Raw genomic sequence first — 26,177 nt, forward strand, 5'->3', positions numbered from 1 at the left:
AAACCTTGTCTGAAGTCGCTGGGACCTTATATGGTCTGCTATTGGTTGGTACATGTCTACACTGATTGGTGGTTGCATCTGGTGTTTCTATTGGATTAGGGTTAATGTCCTCATTGTTTGGGTATTTGAGGGTTTTGATTGGTTTCTGGGCCTGTGATTCAATCATTGTAGGGTTGGGACTAGGGCTAGGGTTAGGATTTTTATTGGAAGTAGGGATTAGGGCTTCCTATGTTATTGGTTGTTGGGAGTAGGGTGGGACTAGGGCTAGGGTTAGACCTTTAATTGGAAAAAGCGATTAGAGCTTCTGGTGTGATTGGTTGCTGGACTATGTGTGGGACTTAGAGTAGGGTTAGGCTTTCTATTGGAAGTTGGGACTGGGGCTACCCTATGCCACTGGTTGCATGAACTTTATTTGGGACTACTGGTAGGGCTAGTGTCTTTATTGGACATAGAGATCAGGGTTTTTGAACTGATTGGGTGCTTGGACTAGGGCTAAGATTGGCTGTAAGGTCCTGGCCTCCTATTGGTTCTAGATTTTAGGGCTAGTGTCATGATTGGATAGTGTTAGGGCTAGGGTTCCCATTGGCTGAAGGGGTCACCTGATTACTAGGGCTTTAAAATGGGCCAGGCTTAGGGCGTCTCAGCCCGGGCATCGAGGACAAGGGCAGTTTCATGTTTGAGCCTGTTATGGGCAGAGAGGACAAGGGCAGTTTCCTGTTTGAGTCTGTTAAGGGCAGAGAGGACAAGGGCAGTTTCCTGTTTGAGCCTGTTCGAGACTGGTCGGGACTAGGGCCAGAGATGCTGTCCTTTTTCTCATTTAGCAATACCCAGCCCACACCATCCACATCCACAAACAGAGCAACACACTCACACCAAATGTACACCACGCTCAACACTATGCACAGATTAATGTACCAGCCTGCACTACAAACCCAACCAAACCACATCTACACACCCTACTATCCCAACTACTGCACATATCCACCATCACCGACAAACAGTACACAACTCTATCCTATACCACTAACCAATACACATATGCACCATACGCAAACAGAAATTTACAGCATGTCCCTCTGTATACAAGCATTTTTTTTCACTATAGATATGTACCTATATTTGTGTATTACTTTGTTTAAACATGTAAAATAATTATGTTGAGAGAAAAAATAATAATAATAAATAAATAAAAATCATCTTTGGTCTAGATGTACATACTTCCATTGTGCATCTATGTACCTTCCATGTACTTGGATCTGTGTGTCTGTTACTTTTCTCCTGAAAAAGCATATCCGATGTTCTACCCTTCTTCCCATCCTGTGCCTCTAACAATATCTTTAATCTACATATACTTACCTCTTTTATGTATCTATATACTTTCAATATAATTATGGATCTATATATTTATCACTTTCTTCTAATTTAGCATTCCCAAGGCACTACCCTATTTCTCAGCCTATACTTCGCTCAATATATCTTCTAGCCCAACCTTCTGACTCATATCAAACTTCTTCTACTACTCCTTCCAATGCACTACCCTATCTCTCATCCTATATATCTATCAATATATCCTCTACATCCACTCTCTCATTTATCCCAAACCCCATACCACTACTATGATTGCCAAAATAACCCTTTCTAGACTCTCTCCTACTCTACCCCTCCTTGCATCATCTGACACCTCTTTTACTATACCGATCCCCTAAAATAAACCTTTCTAAACTCTTTCCTCTGAGTCCTTCCCTCCAAAACTCCTTTTTACTCATCCAAAAGCCTCCTCCTATTGCTAAGACATAAAAAAAATCTTTCACTCTTTTATCCCTCCACTATCCTTTTCAATCGAAATTAACAGACTAACATGATCACTTTTCAACTTCCATATTAAACTATACTAATATACTACCCAAATAACTGAACAACATATCCACTACTTAAATTACTTCATTTTTTTTTTACTACATTCATTTTCAACAGTAATCCTTTATGGGTTCCGGAGGGGCGTGCTACTGGCCAGAAAAGCGATTCAACACCCATCAGGGGTAACAAGTGCTATATAAATGCAAATCTTTCTTCCCCTTTTATCCCTCCGCTATCCTTCTCACTCCAAGTAACTGACTAATATCCACCACTGAAATTACTTCACATTTCACCATATTAATTCACCACTAATACTTTGTAGGCTTCCTGAATAGCATGCGTCAACAAGTGCTATATAAATACAAACCTTTTTCCTCCGCTATCCTTCTGCTATCATTCCAAATCCAAATAACTGACTAACTTATCCACCACTTAAAATGTACTTGCATGTTTCACTATACTAATTCAACACTAATCCTCTATGGGTCCCGCAGTAGCGTGCTACTCGCTGAAAAAGCGCTTCGACGCCTCGTCAGGGGTAGTAAGCGCTATATAAATGCAATTACAATACAATACAATACTCACACAACCATACAGCCAGTCATTCATAGACTCAAAAACCACTCATACACCCATTCACACACCGAGTCACTCACACATCCACTTGCAGCCGCAGAGAACCACTCAAAGGCCCACACAGGCACTCACACAATTACTCACACACACACACATGTATACACATATACAGTCACACATCTACTCACAGAGCCACATAGCCACTTACACACTGACTCACACTCACACACCCACCACACAACACACCCACTAAACAGTCACACACACACTTACATACTCAAACAACCACTTATACACCCAGTCACACACCCCAGTTACACACCCTCTAACAGACCCAGTGAACCACTCACATACTCATTCGCAGACCCTCCACACACACCACAGACTCATAAACCAAGTAATGCACCCACACAACCAATCACACACCCATGCAGTCACGTATAAAGCCACTTACAGCCCCACACAGCCACTCACACACCATACAGCCACTCTACATCCACTCAGATACACAGAAAACCACTCATACAACCACTTACACATCCACTCAGAGACCAAGAAAACCACTCACACACCCACTTACATACCCACACACCCACTCATACACCCATGCAGCCACTCACACACCCACTCTTAGACCCACAAAACCTCTCATACACCCACTCACAGACCCACACAGCCACTCATGCATGTGTCCCCCTCCCCCACAAAATGTGCTAGATCCCAGAGGATAGGGTCCCTCGTGCCAAAATCTGCTGAGGGATGGGCACTACATGACACCCTCCCACATTAAATAAGGTGCCAGGCCTCGGGAATGGGATCCTCAGGAACCAAATCAGCCTGTGGAAGGGTGCTGCGTGTGTGAACCCGATGATAAAGCAAGACACCACTAGAGTGTGTGAGGGGTATTTAAAGAAACTAAGTTTCCTTTACTGCACCCAGTGACATGAATTCTAGTTGGGGGTGAGCACTCCCTCAACACATCACGTGCTGTGTCACTGGGCGGGATACCTGCCAGTACTGTGTAATTAATTGGCCGCAGGTCCTGTGACCAACCCCCTACTGCACATGGCCAAAGACCTTGTACAATATGGGGTTGGCTGGATGCAGGGGTTGGCCGCAAGGCAATACCGCGGCGGTTGGATTAATGTATTGTAATTAAATATTACATTATATCAAAATAGCACTAGACATGGACATTTTTTATTAGGAAATTGAATTAAAAAGCCTTACAAATTCACTAAAAAGCCAAAGGTTAAAGTGACATTATATTTAGGTTAAGATTTTTCGCACACAAAATGATAGAAATTCAACAGTTTTAGTTGTTATGTTATGGAGTATTTATTTAGGGTGCGTTCATCAACAGGTCTCTTGGCGCTGGGTTAGTTAGTAAGCCGTCCCCTAATCCAGTGCTTAGCTATATGCTTGAGAGAGTAACCATGTTTTCAGCATCCAATTTGCTGCTCGACTAATTGCAATTGGTTAATTTTTCCTTTTCCCACAGAAAGGAGTTTGTTGGGCCAATTTGTTGTAAACAATTTGTATATACCACTGTGCATCACTATCAGAAAATTAGACAACACCCATTGTCGATGTGCAATAGAATGTAACAGTCGGTGTACTTATGTTAACACTTCATATAACTCACCAGAATTTGTATTTCTTATATTTTATTTTTTTGCAATAGACTTTTTTTCTTCACACAAGAATTGACAAACTCTGCAATTTGCCCTGGGTTTGCCCAAGTGTGCAGAAATAATGGAAAACAATAATTTAGTAATTCATTATCTTATGTATTTATCAGCTATGTAGGCCACTCAGAAATTCATACCTGCTCATTAACTCACTTAGGGCTCAGCTCGCAAAGGCTTTTTCCATGAATAAGTGTGACCAACTACAAATTCAGCATAGAGGAGTAATGCAAGGGTAAGTCACACCTACTTACAGGAAAACCTTTGTGAATCGGGACCAAAGTATTTAACTCGCTCGCTCAACGAGTCCTGATTCACGCGAATAGTACAAGCAGCAGTCAACTATTTTTTTTCTACCCAATTGTTGCATCAATAGGCAAAATGAATGGCAAATATTCTCAAAGTGCTAACAATCTGTTTGCAACCGAGCACCAATCCCATTTTACACCCGAATATCTTGACTGTGTGTTGTGCCTCGTTCGTTATGAATTTCCTTTGGGTTCCGCCTCAACCCTTTTGGGAAGAAAACATTGGCCACTAAGGAGAATTTTTAGAGAAGCCATTAACAGATGGCGTCCACAGGCCGTGACTGTTGGCGTTTCACTGTAAACAAATACACTTCGAAGTGTAATCTGGGATGAGGCTCAGGTAGGGAAGGGGGCTTCTCTTGCAGTTAATCCACTTAGTTTAAAGGAATTATACAACGTCAACAGGATAAACGTTGTTTTGAGAAGGGAAATCCCATAAAGGCTGGGAGCCGAAACTTCCTCTTGGTCTGTAACCTGACTACATGGTGAGGAGCAGAACAACTGTTCGGGTTAGGGAGAGAAATTGGATTCTAATTGCAGTTGGCGCATTTCCTCCTCATCAGCAGTCCTTCACAGAGAACGAACAGCTCTTTGGTTCTGCCTTCTCTTCTTCTTTGAGCTATTTTAGCTTACAGTGGTATGTTTTGAAGGTGTAGTAGGTATTGCTTTGCTAAGTGAAACCCTCAAAGTTGACTTCTGGTTCAGCCTCTCTATAAATGTATGTGTCTAGTCACTATCGACATGCTTCTCACTTTAAAACCCAGGTCCAGATGCACAAACTGATTAATGGCAAAAAGTGGTCGCCAGTCGTGCACCAGATTTTTGCAACCGGTCGTTGATTTTGTGATCCAACCTGTGAACTAATAGGTCATGTCACAAACTCTTCAGTCACAGGGAGTCATAGAAGAACCTGCCCAATGAGTATTGGGTAGACAGTTTACTATTTGTGACCCTGTGGTATGGGAAACAACAAAACGAATGGTGGCCTGCAAGGAACAGCAGACAACCACCATCCCTTGTTACATTCACAAAATAGATTTTTTTTAAACACCCTTTGTTCCTAAAAGTAACTGGTTCTGCCTTAAAAACAAATACCATTTGGGAAGACACTGGAGGGGAGTAGGAACTGGTGCCCTGTACCACTGCCTGCTCCCACTGATTTCCAAAGGGGAAGCTGTCCAATGGGGACAGTTTTCCTTTTGTGATTGTGATACCACAATTTTAATGGTTTGTGTCCACTATTGCGGTTGTAAACCATTGATACATTTAATTCACATGCAATAGTGGTTGCAAACGATTAAAATTGCAGTATCACATTCACAAAAGGAAAACTGCAACCACAAAATGGTTGCGTACATCTGGCACTTAAATTCTCTGTATCATGAAAACAAGTTCCTATATGTCTTTCCTTGTTTATTTCTTATCTGTGCAGGAGCCCCTTTGGCTTCAGAGAGCCTGGCCCCATGGAGTAACCAGAAGAAATAAAATGCTGATATTTCCATTTTTTATTTCTCTGTTAGCTAACGTGTATTTTTCTTGTCAATAACGCTGGCACAGCATCAGGTCAACAAGACCTTTGTCTCTCCATCTAGGCCTCTTTCAGTCTGTCTGTTGACCAGCCTGTCTCTCCATCTTTTGGCCTTTCCAGCTACCTGTTTCCATAATTCTAGAGGTCCCCCTTGAGAGTCTATGAATTTACTGACCACTTAACTGCAACTCCAGCCATCGCTGTTTAGTTTTCCTAACGATTCGCAAAGGTACATATGTGAGAGTGTAAACTATGCGAGTTACAAACTGCACTAATGTATGTGTGTAGCTCACATATTTTCTGCATATTAACAAACATGCATAAAGTATTAACATCAGTGCATCATACGTAGTATATTCACATGCATACAGTGGTGATATACACTCCTTTCCCTAATCTCATTTGTCTGTAAAGTACAGTTTTCCACATTACCCAAAAATATAATCTGGAAAATTGTGAAATCGAATTTTTGTTTGTACTTCGAATACTTTCTTTCTAGCATCATCGACATTCCTTCCCAATCGTATCCAGGAAAAGTATAAAAGAGAGAAATTGAACACTCTTTCTGCTTCACTGGTGACATTTGTATGTTGATGTAATTCGGGTCCTCAAAAAACTGTGCGATATTTAAGTCTAGACGTTTTTAAATATCTAGACCGTTGCTACCTCGTGGGTGTAGTAGCCATATTGGCATTGATTTCCATGACTACTCCTCTGACACCAGCTTGGATATATCTATTTGAAACCAGGTTTTCTCAGTCCTCGGTGTATTTTATAGCTCGGAAAAGCTTTGTGAATCAGACTGTTAAATTATGCTTACATTCTATAAAATATTAATTACATGATTATAAAATAGAGGGAAAGTATTCGTCACACTGTAAAACTGCAATGTCCCTCGTGGTCTGGAGGACAGAATTATCATCACTGGCGACATAAAGAGTGGTTTTATAAGGACAAAAATGAATGTAAAATAGAGAAAATGGGGCATAGAAGATATTTAAGGCGGATAAGCTGTCCTCGACCAATACATCACTCTAGAAATGGGAGTCTGGAAAACTTTTAAATCACCACCATTTCTATTAGACCCGAACACACTCCTCAGTACTTCAAACACCGACCTTTACCATGTTTCTAACAGCATACTTTGCTGCATTGATTAGCTAAGATCTTCGGCACTGAGATACCAAAATGCCTATGTAGAGTTATAGAGAAGAAAATCACCTGAGAACATGCCTTTACTTCGGTTTTAGCTCCTAAAGGTTTAATGCATATCCTTTGTTAAGTGCAGTGAATTCCAATGTTCCTACATTTGGGCTGAGTAAATATTTCACGTTTTGCTCCTTCGTAACAGACTGAAAATAGGTCTAAATATCATCAAAATGTACACATTCGCTAGAAAGTGATTTAGGATAATTTGTTCAAAAGATGTCGATTTTCCAAGTGGCAGATCTCTTTCTTCACTTGCATATGGCGAATCACTTCTTTTTGTAGCAATCTGCTTTCAGGATTGGATTTAATATTTAAAGAATATATTCTTTATTGTCATTTTATTCCAGTTCATATTTTATCAAATTGATTTTGCTTTAGGAATCAATTCGTTAAAAAGAAATCCTCTTTATTTCCATTTTCTAAGTAGAATTTTTTTTGTAGACTGAAATCATGGCAAGTGCATTTCACCAAAGTGAATATTTTAGAGCAAAATGTGTGTCTTCTACCGCTTAGAAATTTAAGTTCAGCGGCCTGCTCTGGTTAACACCTTTTAGCATGTGGGTGTGTATATTTCTGTTCACTAGAGTTTTATCACTTTGTACTGTTTTAATCTATTTATAATGTTTTAACTCCCTCAACTGCCTTTATCTAGTATGTCATGTATCTTCTTTCTTTTTGTATGAATGTTTACGCTGCACCCGAATATAGAATATATATATATATATATATATATATATATATATATATATATATATTCTGTCAAACAGAAAATAGGGTGGTCCAAAAAAACTGCCTGCAATATTCTTTGTTGCATTCCTTTAACGATGGCAACCATTCATGTCCCGGCAAAATAGTATTACTAGCATTTTTTCTCATTTTGAAATTCACATTTATCTTGAGACCAAAGCATTCGCGAACCATCTGAAGAGAGAGTATTTAAAAAAATATATTTGTAAGGTTTACTCGTAGTTCATAGGATGTTGACACTCATACCATAACAGACTTTTCACTTTAGGATAATTTTTCATATCAAATAAACTGCATCAATCCTGCATTGTGTTATTCATAATTATAAATTACTTTGCAACTCCAGAATGAGGTGGCAATCAGTAGAAAATAACTTCGAAAATTATACGAAGATAGACTCTTGTCGCCTTGAGAGGACTGTAAAGGAAATCCTATCATAAAGGTTAAAAGCGACCCCTTAAGCAAAAATACCATGTTTAGTGACCTGCCCGCCCATTTCAGAGCTCCAGCAGTACAAGGAATGTCTTCGCTCCTAGATACCCCTGCTGGCATTGTGAAATATGTTAATCAATGTAAGATTTCAAAAGATATTCTGTATGTCCATGATCAGCCCTAACTTTGGTAGAGAATGATACTTTTTTAATGTCCAGGACTTATGTCTGAGTGTCAGTTGTTCACTTCTTATAGCATATGGTATTGGAGCAAAAGAGAATGTTTTAAGTAATGTTGAAGAGAAATGCGAAGTACAAGCTAGATAATAACGAGTTTGATACTTATGAAGATGGTTGATTTTTTGTGGTGTGTGCGATTTGACTTGCTTTTTCACAATGACCAGGAGGGCAAAAATGGCTGCACCATTTTGGAGAAATGCATGTCTTAGACCTTTTATCTTTGACTGGACTTGCGAGTGCCGGGTCTATACCTTGTGTACTGACACAGTTGCCAAATTAGATGTAAGTGTTTTGCCCTAATTCTATTGTTGAATTTGTAATACTGGGAACTCATCTCCCCCCACTAGTAGCGCTGATCCTTTGCAATTTCTCAGGGAGAGGTCTATTTAAAAGCACTGCTGGCAACCTCACGAGTTAAGCTACTGGTATATAGCACAAGATTTTCATGACAGGGGCCTCTGCAAGAAATGTTGATGTCCTGCCTGTATATTAGATTTCAGGGGTTGCGCTCTGTTGTAGTCTTCCTTTAACCTGCTGCACTCTCCTTTCAATGGTTATCTGCCTACATGCTCAACTTGTGATGAGGTCATACAGAATGTTAGTGTGAGTTAGAATGAGTGGAGTGTCAGTTGGATCTGGATGGGTGAGCAGCCAGGAGGCTGCTCCTGGTGGGGCAATAACTAGGGTAATTACTGAGGCAACTTAAGAGGCATTTAATGAACTTATCATCTATCTGTAACTAAGAATAAATATACTTGAGTATCTACAAGACCCTGTCTACGCCTCATCCTTCATTACAATACTGGCGACGAGTTGGAGAACCTACATAATCTACATTAAATTGGCTTGTACATATGGATATGGAGAAGCGAAAAAGAAACTAACTGACTGTTCATATGAAATTGAAGAAGCGCAAGCCATTTGAAACTGAAGAAGCATAAGATAAATAAGAAGTACATGAAGCAAAAGCAAACTGTTCATATGAAATTGAAGAAACGCAAGCCATTTGAAACTGAAGAAGCATAAGATAAATAAGAAGTACATGAAGCAAAAGCAAACTGGCTATCCACTAGCCCCACCAGTGACCAAAGACCGGTCGGCCCCAACGTGGATGTGCCAGTACTTGTTGAATATGGGTGAGTGTTAATAATCCCCAAACGAGTGATTCACTATTTGATTTTGCTGGACTGGAATGACTCTTCCCTAATGTAATCGGACAACCTGTGTGAAAAGCTGATCTGACTGAGAAAGCGCAACATCGTTTATTACAAGAGTTAAACTGCAGCAAAATTTTACCCATTTGGAAATCACACGCAGCTGATATTTTGAAAAGCTCTTGTTTCTGTAACATTAAACACCTCCACGCAGCAGTTTAAAAATAGCACATGAGGTGTACTTTTCCAAATGTAGCAACACTTGCAGCGCGTTTTCGCTGTAAAGAGACTTTAGTGCGCTCTAACTTAAAGGATTTTTAATTCGAGCCAACAAGTATTCAGCATGCAGCGCTGTCAGAGGAGGCACAATTTCAAATTGCCTGTGAAGCGTTAGGTCTGACTAACAGCGAGCTTGCAGCGCGACTTGGCAGCAAAGAGAATATTAATTTAAAATCGGACAAGAGTTTCCTCCTATGCTAACCGACTCACCGTTGGTCAGAGTGACGGTTGGTGTATAGAGCTCTTCCCTGTTCGCCTGCCTCTTTCAGAGTGATGACGTGCTGGAATCCTTCGTGGTATTGGTGAAGGTTTCCTTTGACCCTTATGACGTTCAGTGCCTGAGCATGCCCTACTCCCTTAAGAAAGCGACGCTGTACGACGCTGTGGCGGCCATTTTGACACTTAGGGATGAATCCCTTATTATCCCAAGTTTCACGACGTTTCATCACCAAGTTTGATGCGCAAATACATCGCAAGGGAGTGATATTAACTTTTGCCAACATCTCAATACGCGAAGACAAACATTATTTTAGCTGTGGCAAACCTTGCTTAAACATGCGCAAATCTGGATTTACATGCACAAATGAGAATTTCATAGTGATTCCAAGTTCAACCATGAAGGGAGTTCTCGTGTTAATGATGCTGTTTGTGGCGCAATTCTCTACTTATACTGGATGTTACCTACAACTTTTAGACAATGGATAAATGATTATTGACTAGACTTTCGGGTGAAGTATCGCTCATCTTCACATGGACTGGACTTTCGGGTGAGGTATCGCTCATCTACCTAAACAACGGTGACCACGTTTATTGTTTTAGTTTATTATGTTAGAATTACCTAGTTTTACATCTGCATATTCACAACTTTGTATAGGGAGCATGTTACTGAGGTTGGTTTATTTGTAACCATGAGGTGTGTTTTATCAGAATTGTGTTGTTTTACAGAGGACGTCGCGAATCTTCTCGTATTTACAACATTCATTACCTGAAACAACTCACCAGAACATGAGACTTTCTTATTTTGCTGGTCAATTATAATATTTGTCTCTAGTTTTCTGGAATGGTATTATGTGAGTGTGTATGATGTTTCTTTGAATCTATTGGAGTGTCCCTTATATAGATATACGTGAGTGCCATGAGTTTAAAAGTTTTCCTAAAATTAGTTTAAAAAGTTTTCCTAAATTTAGTTTGACGTAAAATTTTTGTTTTCCTTGGATATAGTTTCCCGAAATCTGTTTACTTTAAGTCTAAAGAAACCTACCAGATGTTTGCCATGGGCATGACGAATTTCATTAATTTTGTTTTCCTTTGGGTGTTGAAGTTCCCAAAAAAAAAAAAATTGTCTATCTTGGGATTGTTTTTCCCTTATTTTGTTGTCCTTCGGGTGAAGGAGTATCCTTCGGGTGAAGGAGTGCCCAGAGTAGGTTACTTTAGGGTTGGTGTGGCTCACTGTTTTTGTTTCAATGTACTTTTGGGTTGTTGTTTTGCATTTGCAGTTGGCATGACATATTTGCTTTGTCTAAAGGTAACCCATGTTACGTTTACCTTAACGTTTGCCTTGAGTTCTAAGTACTCATAACTTAACAGTTTTGAATTTACTGTTACCCATAGTTTTTTTTATGGGTGTTGGACCTCCCACGTGGAGTTTTAGGTACACCATGTGGTGTGCTGTTTTCAGTTTGTAGTTTTTGATTGTATCTTCTTGACTTACATTCTTTGTTTTCCTTATTAAATCAGAGAGCTGGGTGTATTATATGTTTTGTTGTACATCCTCTTTCTGCCATATACAAGTTTTACCATCTTCATACATTTATGAGTAAGGGGGTAAGATGTGTAGTATGTTTTACTTCATGGCGTTGGTAGAATGAGATAGGTCTTATATCATGCAATTTTCTTCCACTATTAATTGTTGTTCTACTACACTACTTCCTTACATTTATTTGTTATAATTTTCACAGCAATCGGAGATAGTGTACCTTTTCGTTTTACTGTTTCCCTTTGTGTTTTAACGTGTGTATAATAGTTTCACACTTTCTGTTTATTCTATCATATTATAATGAGGGAGATGTGTTGTAGTCTTCCTTTAACCTGCTGCACTCTCCTTTCAACGGTTATCTGCCTACATGCTCAACTTGTGATGAGGTCATACAGAATGTTAGTGTGAGTTAGAATGAGTGGAGTGTCAGTTGGATCTGGATGGGTGAGCAGCCAGGAGGCTGCTCCTGGTGGGGCAATAACTAGGGTAATTACTGAGGCAACTTAAGAGGCATTTAATGAACTTATCATCTATCTGTAACTAAGAATAAATATACTTGAGTATCTACAAGACCCTGTCTACGCCTCATCCTTCATTACAATACGCTCCATACCGGGAGTTGAAATGTAGTCTTGCAAGTATATCGAGTTGACAATGTTGACTACCACTGTAATGTCGAGTTTAGAAGTGGAGGAGTATACATCTATACTTCCCTATATATACTTAACCTGACCATAGAGCTACAGACAATATTGTACACTCAAAATGTAGGCAGGCCTATATTGTACTAGTTGATACAGTGAAATAACAGCCATGGAACATAAAAGTTCACTTGCTTAGGTTTTTGGAAGGAGTCCACTGCCACACAAACATAAGTAACTGCTTAGTGCTTAACTCAGACTTTGATTTAATGTGTCCCACAGGTTAGGTCCCTGACCATCCATGGCCCTACCTCACTGACTGATGTAGTTGCAATTCAACCCACAAGAAAAGGTTTTGAGACTTCACCAATAAATTACCGATTATAGCCCATGTGCAGTATATTACTGCACAGAAAAACTGAGCTCTAAAGTTTAATATTGTATTGGGCATGCGAAGGACAAGAGTGGGATGTTAGGGATTTTGGTGTAGGCATGGGTGACATTTTCTATTATGCTCACAAGCTCATCGAGTTATGTAAAAACTGATAAAGCTTCTTGAGATTTAGCAGTGTATGATATTGCTTATTTTTTGTCTGCAGGAGACTGGTTTGAGTAGAAAGGTTCTTGCAAGGGACAGTTTCTACGTAAACCAGTCTGGCCAATTCTCAAGTCATGGGGACACTGAAATACTGTTGCCACTAGGTTTAAGTGCTGATAATGTAGTTATTTCAAATGTGTCCCTTTCAAGGCTCACGATTCAGATTGGTGCCTGACATTTAAGACCCAGTTGCTGTCACCAACTTTGGGGACCTGAGTCACAAAAACTGCAGCAGGGCCGGACTGGCTACCGGGCAGTTGTGTGTCCTGCCGAGCAGGGGGATGATTTCGTTGATGGGGACCTGTGTGTGCAAAACTAAATTCGTTTTGCTTTTTTTATTTCAAAGCGCACGCATGTCCCTATCAACGAAATAAGCCCCCACCACAGATAAATTAGCCCCCAGCTCGGCAGCACACACAACTGCCCGGTAGCCAGTCCGGCCCTGAACTGCAGGTCGCAGTCATGATATTCCTGTATTAAGGGTATCTCTGGGTCCAGGGGTGGTGGTGGGTCATGGGACTAGTTTCCTAGCAATTGAGCACCCTGGTGTAGGATTAAGATATAGCCAAATGTTCATACAACAAGTGCTCAAGAATAGTGAGAGCCAGGGTGATGGTTTTAATAGTTTGGGGTGATCTACCTCCGTAAAGTAACATATCAGGAGTTAAACCACATAAAAATTTCCTTTGGGCTCAGTGATGTAAGATCCCAAATTCCACTGGGAATGTAGCACCATCATTTTTGTCATACTCTTGTCCACGAATTGATAATAAACCCACAGTCTCAATGCGAGCTTTTATGGTGGTTGTCCAGGGGACAGATTCAAGGACAGCATCCTGGCTTACAGCTACAGTGCTTTGATGTTTCCATTATGTCCTCAACTTTCCTGTGATCTAGCTATCTTTAAAATACTACAGTTTGCTCAGCCTGGCTGCAGTCTTATGAAGGCTTCCTCTCAAAATTGTCCTCCATTCAGGTTTCCAGCAGCATGATTTGGATTACTGCGGAGCTTCTTCACTCTAAATAAGCATATCCGTAGCTTAGGTAGGAAACACAACTTAAAATGATCCAAATTCAAAGGTGGTGATGCAAACTCTTAAGTGGATGTCAAGGCAACTACAGGATAACTAAAGGCAATTACAGGATAACTAACTCAATGTATAATGCAAAGTGGGAAACAGTCAGGAGCTCAATGTCTGATGCTGCCAAACTCAAAATGGGTATCACCATCAAAATTCACACCCTGTGTCAAACTGTACAGGGGACAATCTTCACAAATTTCCCACACTTCCTACACTGAAGTGAGTGGGGGCACCATAAACCAATATGACTGAGGATTGGTATATTATAGCCCAGACATACCAAGTGGGGTTGAGCTGTTGCTGGCTACATTTTGGAACCGGTCAGCATAGGCAATGAGAATGGTATATGTGAGCATGTCGCTGAACTGCCCCAAGAAATAGACAAAGTTGAAACTCCCTTGGGTATGTGAGGAAGAGGCCCAGGTTCTGCTCCAAAGACAAGCGAGAAAGCATCTTTTCAACGCCGCTTTGTGTGAAATGTTGTACATCACCTTCCAAACTGCGCAGAAACACAACTATGCTACATGTACTTAAGGCAAAGTGAAGAACCCCAGTGATAGTGAACAGATTATTGAACAAAATGACCCATAGATCCTGTAACAGGAGAAGAGATAAAAAGGCTGACACAACAAAACCACCATCTGTCTGTCTACCCACAGCCTGGTTGGGGGCAGTAGCCACCCTGCTCTATGGATAACGATACATATTTGATTCACTCACAACCCATCAGAGCCTTGTGCTTTGCGAGCGGGTAAACAGTAAAACATGGAGCACTTCCAGAGGGCTAAAGATTTCAAGATCAGATTGGGGAACAGGGCTCGAGTCGGGGTACCACGCGGGTGGACGGCGTCCCCCCACTTATTTTAAGGGGTCTTACCGGGTGGACGCCGTCCCCCCTGCGCAATAGCTGGGCTTTAAATTATAAGTGATTCAAAATATGACTTGATTAAGAAAATATACAATTATTTCAAGAAGCAAAGTTATTAGATGCAAAAAAGTTTAATTCAGGTTTGCACATATTACCTTTCATTGGTTAGAACACATAACACATTTTTTCTAAGTAGCAAAATGTATTTTTATGTGCCCACATTCACAACGGGGAAGGGGTGAAGTGAGGGAAGTGTCAAAGATAGGGTAGGATAAAGGAATAACCTGAATCATTCAGTGACAGGTATTATTCACAATTCAAAAACTGAGTACATGTGGTTCCTTTAGCCAAAGGCCACAACATAAGGCTCATAGAGAGTCCAGAAACAACTGATGCAGACAACCAAACTCCACTTCAGCCGCTAAAGTCTTGCTTGGGGTAGGAGTTGGTGATTATTGTATGGTCTACGTTTCGACCCAAAATACATGTAGGAAAGTGATCCTTACAGAACGGGTCTTCTTCAGGACAAAACAGTTGTGGGTGGGCGACCTCCTATCGAGGAGGGAGGAACAGAATCACCAGGGGCTGATGTCTCCCGGGCCACGTTATAAAGTTATAACTCACGTGCACTAGCGTGGTGCCAGGGGGCACGTATATTCCGTGTGCAGTGTATATCGTCTCTCTGTACCTTCAAACACTTATTTGGTTCGTATTATCGATTCGTGGAGGTTGGAAATACGCCTCTGAACACAGGAGGGTTCTGGAGGCGTCATGCCGAAAAACATTCATTTATTCCATATTTCTTCTGCCTCAGATGCTTTAATGTGATGGCAGAATAGATCCTATATGGCCGGCACACCTCTCTTTAAAGTTTTAAATTGGACCGGAATATAATCCCGCAACTCGACGTGTTCAAGTCTCCGCCACAAATACGGGGCCCCGTATTTGTATATGTATGTATATGTATAAATTGTTTTGTAACGCGCTCTGTTAATGGGGAGTATCCTGGCGCGATGAATTATATTTTATTTTAATATATATTTGTGGCGGAGACTTGAACACGTCGAGTTGCGGGATTATATTCCGGTCCAATTTAAAACTTTAAAGAGAGGTGTGCCGGCCATATAGGATCTATTCTGCCATCACATTAAAGCATCTGAGGCAGAAGAAATATGGAATAAATGAATGTTTTTCGGCAAGACGCCTCCAGAACCCTCCTGTGTTCAGAGGCGTATTTCCAACCTCCACGAATCGATAATACGAACCAAATAAGTGTTTGAAGGTACAGAGAGACGATATACACTGCACACGGAATATACGTGCCTCCTGGCACCACGCTAGTGAACGTGAGTTATAACTTTATAACGTGGCCCGGGAGACATCAGCGCCTGGTGATTCTGTTCCTCCCTCCTCGATAGGAGGTCGCCCACCCACAACTGTTTTGTCCTGAAGAAGACCCGTTCTGTAAGGATCACTTTCCTACATGTATTTTGGGTCGAAACGTAGACCATACAATAATCACCAACTCCTACCCCAAGCAAGACTTTAGCGGCTGAAGTGGAGTTTGGTTGTCTGCATCAGTTGTTTCTGGACTCTCTATGAGCCTTATGTTGTGGCCTTTGGCTAAAGGAACCACATGTACTCAGTTTTTGAATTGTGAATAATACCTGTCACTGAATGATTCAGGTTATTCCTTTATCCTACCCTATCTTTGACACTTCCCTCACTTCACCCCTTCCCCGTTGTGAATGTGGGCACATAAAAATAAATTTTGCTACTTAGAAAAAATGTGTTATGTGTTCTAACCAATGAAAGGTAATATGTGCAAACCTGAATTAAACTATTTTGCATCTAATAACTTTGCTTCTTGAAATAATTGTATATATTATTAATCAAGTCATATTTTGATTCACTTGTTCTTTGTCTGGGACCCTTTCCTTTTGTACTGCATAGTTACCCAGGTCCCCTTGACTTTAGCGGGTATAACCCTGTTCTTCTATAACGGGCTTTAAATTATAGCGTTATTCGCCCTCACGGCCGGCCGCCCCGTCGATCTCCCAAGTCAGTCTGTCTCTAGGACAACAACAACAAAGGCACGCGCGGACTCGACAGCCAATAAGCATTTGAAATTCTGTACAGTGCACTGGGATTGGCCCAGCTGCCTACGATGCCCCGATCTAACGTCATGTTGCATATTACGGCCATATTTACATATTGCGAGCCCTTTCCCTTTCTCTTTCCTTATGTTGCGGCATGGTATTGGCTGTCTTGAGACCCGGAAGTACTGATGTTACCGGAAAATGATGGCTAACGGGCAACAGATATCATCAGCATGAGTTCACTGATAGTCTATGTAAGTAGCTGACAAGCAATCACCTTAGGAGACAGCTCTTTTAAGTTTCGTGGTACAGGAATAGGTACGCCTTCGTTTAAGGGTTTAAGTGCTTTCATTTGTTAAAAGTGTTCTTGTTTTTTGTTCCACTTAAATGTATGTTTGGGAAGATATTTTCACGAGGAAGTGTTTTTCTTGCTTGGCGCACAGGACACGTTTTACGTCAGATTCTTATAGCCTGTGTGCAAGATAAGCGTGCAGAAATAAGCCCCAAACAGCTACCAGAAGCAGGCATGCACAAAGGGCATTTGCCTTTTTAAGTGTTGAGATTACAACTCCCAACCGGGTGGTGGACGCCCTCAGGTCTTCCGGCAGAGCCATCCTGCAGAGCCACGGCATATCCTTTCACAGTCTGCGGTAGGGGTTACTTCTTGGCATCCGAGTGCTCGTATCCTTCTACTACATGTAGCTAACGTTAGCACTTTTGCCCTGGAGAAGCAAACCCAAGCAGGTGTGTGTACTATTAGGGGCACAACTAGCCCCGCACTTCAGGGATTGGGATTGCGGGTTTTGAACTAAACAGTGTTGGTGGCGCTATCATTTCGCACACTGATAGCCACTTCTAGGTTTTTTACCTTTCGTGACGTCACTTCCGGTCGTGACGTCACTTCACGTATTTGAGCGTCCCCCCACCCCTAGGTTTTACCTTCCGTGACGTCACTTCCTGTCGTGACGTCACTTCCTGTCGTGACGTCACTTCCTGTCTCTGAGCGTCCCCCCACTTCTTTATTTAGGACTTGTGCCCTGTTGGAGAACAATAGGGAGTTGACCACAAAAAGTTGGACAGGGGCACTATGTGTCGTCTTTCACCCTGGCATAGATTAGCGTTGTTTTTTTTATATTGCAATGTGTAATTACAATGTAAATTAACATGAGTGGCATACTGTGTGGGTGAATCATTTGCGAATTTTGAGAAGAAAATGATGTACGAGATAAGCTGTCCCCTCACTATTGCCTTGACGTTAGATCTGCGTGTGCCACACTAGCAGAATGCGGTCATTTCATGTCATAGTTTAATTTTGTTTCGTCCTATTTCGCTGCGCTCTATTTTGAAACCCTCCAGATAGCCGCGCAGGCTGCAGGCACTTGAAGGGCTTTAAGAACCTGGACGTCACTCATCCTGCGGAGTTAATGTTTCCATTCACAGACCGCTCTATTTCTGTCCTTGGCCCTCCCAGGAACCAACCCTTAAAATGAGTCGCGTTACATGTATTTGAATGAAAAAACGCAATGCCAGTCGAGCTAAACATCTTACATCAGCCCTATTAGCTGAACAGTTAAGAAGTAATTTGTCGTATTAGCTCATTATCCTTCCTGCAGAGCTCAGAGTCTAAACGATATGTCTGTCGACTCAGCAGAGCTCAAACCTGCATTCATTCAACTGCGTTAACTAGGCGCTCGTATTTTTAATCGTGTTTCCAGCAGCTGTTTGGTAGCCCCCTAATCGGTTAGTCAAGCCCTTCAAGGAAGAGCACAGAGATGGGCAAGGATGAAGGGATGAAAGGCGACAGAGCCCGAGATCAAGTGATCATCGGGGGCTTAGAAGTGGTGAGTGGATGCCATACTGTACACAAGACAGCTGGCCGAGGGCTGACATGCGAATCTCAGCCACGTCCCCGGGGGGCTGCCGCATCCACCGGAGGCGTCTGATCTAGCAGCGCTGAGACCTCAAGCAAAACACCAGCCTCAGTGTCACCTCCTCAGTTTCACTTATCTTTCACTCCCTGCTCCTGGCTACCGATTCTTACCTTCACTGGGACTACTTTGCAAGACATCAGCGGTCTGATTTGATTTAATAAAAAGTCATACATTTAGTACTGTAGGTTTACTCTTACGGTGGGAGCAAATGTCTGACTTTTGGGGAATTCTTCAAAGAAGTCCAGAAGTACGCATAGGAAGCTCGACAGTGGCAGGTTCCCAGAACTATTCTTGAAATTCTATTATGGATTCCTTTTAGAATAATGTGAAATAATTGTCTCTGGTTTGAATGCATGTGATATATATTTACACAAGTGTCTGTGCAATGTCATGCGACCACACTTGATAAAATTTTCTTCCTTTTTACTCCACTGGGAAAATATTTTCCTGTAGAACAAAACCAGCTCATGCCCTCCCACACATTTGGGGACGTTCCTTCCCAGTTTCCAAGCTGGACACAGATTTTACTTCTGCATACAAGTAAATACTCTACTGTATCTAGGGTGGGATTGGACCTTTAAAAACTTTTTGAATATGTTCAAATACATCAATTAGAGAGGGCGAATTAATGTCCCACTGCTTTATCAATGCTTTTTTCCTTTTCAGTAACTGAATATTGCCATGCTTTTCCATGAATGCAATACACCAGGCATTTAGTAACCTTAAAGTAATAATAAAGAATAACTAAAAGCATTGTTTAATCACCGCTGCGCATGTGTTCGGCCATCAGGTTATACTGTTTTTTGTTAAACTTTGTGAAAAACTTTTCAAAGAATGCATGCTTACGAACAGGTAGCATCTTGGAATTGTTAACTTTTTTTATTACATTCCAAAATGGCCATGCAAATGTATGTATCCATGAGCATGTACCAGCGGCCATCTTGGCATCGTTTTAGAGCACCTTATAATTATTGTTGGCCGGCATCCAGATTAGAATGATAAACATATAATAAAATATGTGCAAGATGCAGCACCCATTGAGGCATGAGCAGCTGGGTAGCAGTCTGCGTGGAGCTGTCAGGCCCTTCCACAAAAAGATTACCAAAAAATGTTTAATATAAGGAATCTTTGTCATAAGAGCACTGACACTGAAGAGCACTACTTAGTGTGGGGATGAGAACATTGTTGTTCAAACAAAAGTCTGTTTCTCACAGTAAGGGGAGCCAATGCCTGAAGTGGGCTGACCCACTGCTCTACTTTGCATACTGTGATTTGCGAAAGCAAAATGTTAAAGATACTACAATGAATTAATAAAGTGGGCTGCATGAACATTTCTCCATGTATGTATGTATATGTATGTATTTTTTAGGTCTGGTGCTAGTCAACACCTTTTGTTTTTAATAAAAAATATATATATACTATACATACTTACATTGGATGTCAGTCTGATGTCTCTCCCCATTTGTTGCTCTAGTCTCATTCACATTTTGCTACCACACACCAAAGAATACAGCATTGGGCACAGGACCAGCTCATTGGCTTTCCTGACTCTGACTGAGGGCTTTCTGCCCTTTCACAACCCTCAGAGTAAGTAATACCCTTCACTGATTTGGGCTACTGGTGCCATGTGTGCTTTCACATTAAAAATATATTGTTTTGGCTTTGAGACTGCACTTGTTTTGATACAATGCGTGCCTTCTTACAAAAACCATTCACAAACAACATAAGCATTAGTAAAGCTAACAGGGCCAGCATCCAAAATCTAGACCTATTGGCTTTTGCCAAGGCTTTAGAAATATTTTTGGAAAAACAAATGGTCTTGGGTAATGCCAGAGTAAAAAAGCCCAGCTTTAACACAATTATCTTACTCTGATCATTCAGTTCTGACCACATCGAAATCTGACGGAGATCTACAGTAGAACTTGAATTGTATGTACACTAGGCCCATGCAAACTTAAAATTACGCTGGTGTAGTTCGCCTAATTTTGGAAATGTTATGTAATGGTTGTTACTCGAAATTCCAGACATTCTCATTACACCCCTTCTCAGAATTACGCATTGGTCACAGCTACATTTTTCTAGGAGCACTCGGGAACGAGAATGAGCAAAACGTGAGCTGCTGTTGCTCCCACTACTAGTGTTCTTCGTGCACATTTTTTTGAGTCTGAAATGTCTTGCATCAAAAATTGACACGAGGACTAATTTCAATGTAGAATATAGCGCTAAATGCCTACTTTGCATTTACGCATTTGTACGGAATTTCGCTGAAGTTTGTTGAAATTTCACACAATTATGTTAAGGAAATTTACAGGAATTTGCACACTCTAAGCTGCACACTTTAAGTTGCACACTTCTGATTTTAGAACATTTGTCCACACTGGGACCCTCTTGACACCCGAGTAGCCGCTCATCATTAGTCAGTAAGAGTCTTCGCCGAAGGTCTGCGCCAGAGGTGATTGTAAACTCATTAATTTTTCAGTCCTTTCAATGTTTGGATTGCAAAATAAAGTTTCTTTAATTGCCTTACAAAAGGGACTGTTAGAGAGACGGAAAGAGGACCACATGTAGCTGTTTGATATGTGTTTTACTTGTTATTGGAGGGCTGGAATGTCATGTTACAGACTGTTAAAAAAAATGGACTCGGAGAGTTCACTTTGTACTAATCTGCTTTAAGGAGTGGGATGAGTTTCAAAGGGCTAATCCAGCCTCTGGGGCCTAAATGCTTTACATTTTGATCTGATGCTGATCCTTATCTGCCGATATTAGTTCTCCTGGCACCACCACATCTTCTTTAATTTAGTCCTTCCCAGCTTTGCTGTACTTTGCTGACATTACCGCGCAATGAAGGCATCGTGAGACTTTGAGGCGCAGAGGCGCGCGTTACCTTGGAATCACTCAGTGAATATCCAGTCAGACCTCAGCAAATGTGCTTATACTTGAATATTATACTTCCTGTGGCCTTTGGTTATTCTCTAGTCAGTGGTAATGGCATGGCAGTAGCCTTATGTATTTTGATTGGATAATACTGGATGCGTACTGAAGGCAATGCAAAGTAAACCTTGTTTTTATCAGTTTTACGCTTGAATACAGTAGTCAGTAAGATAATTATGACCAGTTCACCTTTGCAAAAGGTGTGCCACAGCATGGTACCACATGCAGCACTTTTTTTTTTAACTTTTGGTCTCTGTCAGCCAGAAACATAGAAGTAATCTTCAAACTATGCAGTTGTTGGTAAACGATATGGTAACTGGAGCAAATCCATAACTATGCAGAAACTGCTGTGGCCACAAATTGAAGTAATTCCAGTGGCTCTGCCCATAGCCTACCCTGCTCAATGGCACATTCCCAGGTTTGCATACCATATCAGCACAATGTAAGCAACCGGATGTCAGAATGACAGTAAAATAAAAAAAAACATAAAACAATAAAATAGGTTTTTAGATAATTCATTCAGATTTGACACTGCTCTCTAGTTCCTCTTTTTATTTTCTATAATTTGCGGTGATTGACTCTTTTGTGGTCAACTCTCTGTGATTTAAGGCACTAAGCCCCTTATTCTGCTATGCCCGGAAAATGTAAATTCAGGTACAAAGGTGTCTTCATTCCCAGTTTGACAATCCTAGTCCTGTGCAAATGGGTTCATCGTTTTTTCAGGTGCATATTTCTCCAAATTGATGCAAGGACTGGATTCCAAGTTTTGCCCTCAGAACAAGTGAAAACATGCACGTTGTATGGTAAAATGGTTATCTCTCCTTCCAACCCACAGAGCTCAGAATCGAGAAGCAAAAGCTTTAAGTGGTATAAGTTTTTTTTTTTTTTACCGGGGTAGATTTAACCAGCCAGTAATTCCGATCAATCAGAATGAGGGCTTGAACATGTTATATCATCTGCATTCCAAGGGCTGGATGACAAACCTTTTGTGACTGGTGCTATTCCTTGTCCTCGATGGCAAGTTAGGGTGATGCTTACTCCAAACACCTTTTGGCACTGAATTACTAAAGCAGGATTCTGCAAAGTGGTAATGTTAGACAAGAATGTTTGTGTACATTGTTGTGAGGCATTTTGTTGTGGTGGTGAAGTTCTCTGTTGTGCTTTGTAGTGCTGTGTTTTTGCGCTCCATTATTGCAATGCAAATTTGTTGAGTTGTGCTATAGCTGTGTTGCGTCCTATTTTGAGTGCTTTGATGTGATGTGCTCGGTAACATTTTTATTTTATTGTAAAAATATTTTTGCATATGTTAATCTATTATGTTCTATTTTTTAAACCCATCGTATGCGTCGGACTGCCCCTGGCTGCCCAACGTTATGGTGGGCGTGTGCGCCAGACGGCTAGGGGGTGTGCGATTTGCGCACGCGTGGAATTTTCCTGGACAGGGGGGGGATTCCAGCCACGCCCAAAGGGTTAATCTTTAGATATACCAACAAACGCTGCCACTTTCCAGCCAAAAGACAGCACATGCATTTAAAGTTACTGTGAAAAGCAAAAATGTACCACTGTCTAAGGTGGAAACTTTGGGCCATATTATCAAGCAAGGGTGATATATTATCGCCGCTTTTATCAGCAGGAAACTTCCGCTAAAGCGGCGATAATGGGCTTGATAATAGGCCCTTGTGAATTCCCATTGAAGCCCAGGTTAACACCAGAACCTGGGCTTCTATGGGAATTCACAAGGGCATATTATCAAGCCCATTATCGCCGCTTTAGCGGCAGTCTCCTGCCGATAAAAGCGGCGATAATGTATCGCCCTTGCTTGATAATATGGCCCATAGTTCTGTTCCAGCTCTTCAATTACTTAAGACATCAGTTAGCCCAAAACTGCGGCACAGATTTTCCCTTAACTTAGCGCTCCCAGTGCTCGCCTTATGTATTAGGCCTTGTAGACAAGTTTGTAGTTCAAGTCTTAAGAGCAAAGCAGGCAAGTGGTGGTTTTGCCAGATCCGTTACACAGCTCACTGGCTGTGCGCCGAAGATGCATTTTACATGATTTCTCTGAATAACATTACTTGACGTTACCCAAACCGAAGAGCAAGACGTATTTTCCTCTAGCTCTGAATCTTTCTTTCCTTTGGATAAAAACCGCATGAAATTGGCTGTGCACACTTTTTTTGTTTCATAGAAAGCTGCCAGGCATGCAGTAGATGAATAAAAAATAAAAAAAAACAGGCCTTGTGTGATCAAATAGGCAGAGGTTGAGTCTAGTGAGACTGGAGCAATATATTGTTTTACAGAATGAGATCGAAGCCACTTAGGGAGTACTTAAATAGGAGGTGAAGAGCTCTCATCCTCAGAGGATGAAAACAGGCCAGGTTCTCTTTGAGTTTATCTCAAATTAATCCTAGCAGGAGACAGCCGGTCCCTGAGGAGCCATAGTATGCAGACTGGGCATCTGCAAACAGAGTGCACTCCTGGACTGCCACTTAGCCTTGAGAGACATACCAGCGAGAGTGCTCAGGCACGCATTCGAGTGTATCCTAGCACAGGCGGTGAAAACATCTCAAGGGCTGCATGAAATAAATAGAAAATACCAAACTACTCAAGTAAATCCACCAAGTAAGTTTGATTAAAACCCCAAAAAATGGGTTCTTTGCCATGCAAAAAATCTTTGTTAACATTTGTATATTTTATTATTTCCAGAAAAAGTATTGCTTTGTTTTGTTTGACAGAAATAAATAAAACGACTTCTCGAAGTTGTATTTATTTTGAAATGTCCCAGTCTCATCCTGAGGTTACTTGTAAGCAGGGCTTTACGTGGGATGAAAAACTGGGGGTCTCTCAAAGGGGCGTGGCCAATGTAATTAAGGGCATGGCTTAAAACATGTAATCTAAAAATCTGTGCTTAGCATAGTGTGCCGCCCGACTTGTATTATGGTTTTTCTGTTATTGCATCCAGATATATGATGCAACAAGTAACATCATGCCAACAACAAGTCAGGACTATTGGCTTAATGGTTGTTAGTTGCATAAGATAAATAAGCAGTAACTATAGCCTTGAATATAATATTGAAAAGGCTTCCACTTAAAGCCCGGGCGACACCACAACAATGTTGCGGTTCCGGGGTTTCAAAAAGAGAAGGGAAATCCAGAGAGAATATGACTCTCTTTAACCCCTTTGCTGCGGCGGCAATTCCGCCGCAGCGCTAGGGGGGAGGGCATGACGTCATACCGTCACTTCTCCTCTAGTGAGAAGTGAGCAGTGTGAGCAGTGTACATCGATGTGCCTGCTGGCACTGCAGTCCTGAAAAAAATGGACCGCCTATGCCAGGCCAAAACAGAGCCCGATAGAGACCCGTTTCAAGGACCCCTTTAAAAAACTGCCGGTGCTGAGCACCGGTGAGACCCGGCTCACGTAAAGCCTTGCTTGTAAGGACAACAAAAGCCAGATGAGCTTCAATCCCATGCTAAAATTATAAAGGGAGCACTAAAGTTCTCACACTGCAGGCAATACCACCAGAGCGGGTGAGCTGTAGCCAGTGCTTAATTTGTAAAAGAATAAGTGCCAGTGCCCAAAGCTCTGCTCAGAAGCCAGCGGCCGGTGCAATTAAATGTCAGTGGCCGATTACCATGGTTGCACAGTCTTCAACCCACCTTATGCCTCACTAATCCATTTCCTGGCACTTCCTGCCCATTTATCTCATTCTTGCAGGTTCCTGCTTTCTTCTTCTTCTGAGAACGGTTTTCCGTCTTTCTCTTCCTCCTTCTTTCACCTTTGTCTGTTTTCCCCTCTCTTGCTATTGGGGGTATGTCGAATGAGGAAAAATAAGTGCTGTGCCCAAAAGTGAGTGACCCCCACCGACAACCACCAGTTCAAATCAGGTACTGGCTGTGGCATTGTTCTGGTGGTAATGCCACAGAAAAAATATAAAAACAAACCCATTTTCTATATCAACCGAGGAATTTGTTCTCCCAAAGGAAAACACTGTTATAGAACTTGAAGCACATTTTCTTCAGAACTATCATTCTGATGGATTAGATTTATGGATTGAGAAGGGCCTTTTGGCATTTATCTACTGATGTAATTGTGAAGCAGTTGCCAGGCACATTAAGATTAAAAAATGCCTTTAAAATTTCTTACACTTCCTAATATATTAGGGTTTGTAAGCATATCTTACTTTTAAAAAGGGAGAGGGTTTGAGGTATATTAAAATAAATAGTTTTCTGTAGTCTGTTTTCTGGATCTACAATGAC

The 26,177-nt window shown here is 41.3% G+C and overlaps 1 long non-coding RNA gene across 2 annotated transcripts in view; it reads right to left on the reverse strand.

Moving 5' to 3' along the window:
- Positions 1-26,177, reverse strand: part of LOC144798953 (uncharacterized) — a 231,981-nt gene that overhangs the window by 205,103 nt on the left and 701 nt on the right. The window lies entirely within an intron of this gene.

Source organism: Lissotriton helveticus, chromosome 12 (genome assembly GCF_964261635.1).
Source record: "Lissotriton helveticus chromosome 12, aLisHel1.1, whole genome shotgun sequence".
Classification (NCBI taxonomy): Eukaryota; Metazoa; Chordata; class Amphibia; order Caudata; family Salamandridae; genus Lissotriton; species Lissotriton helveticus.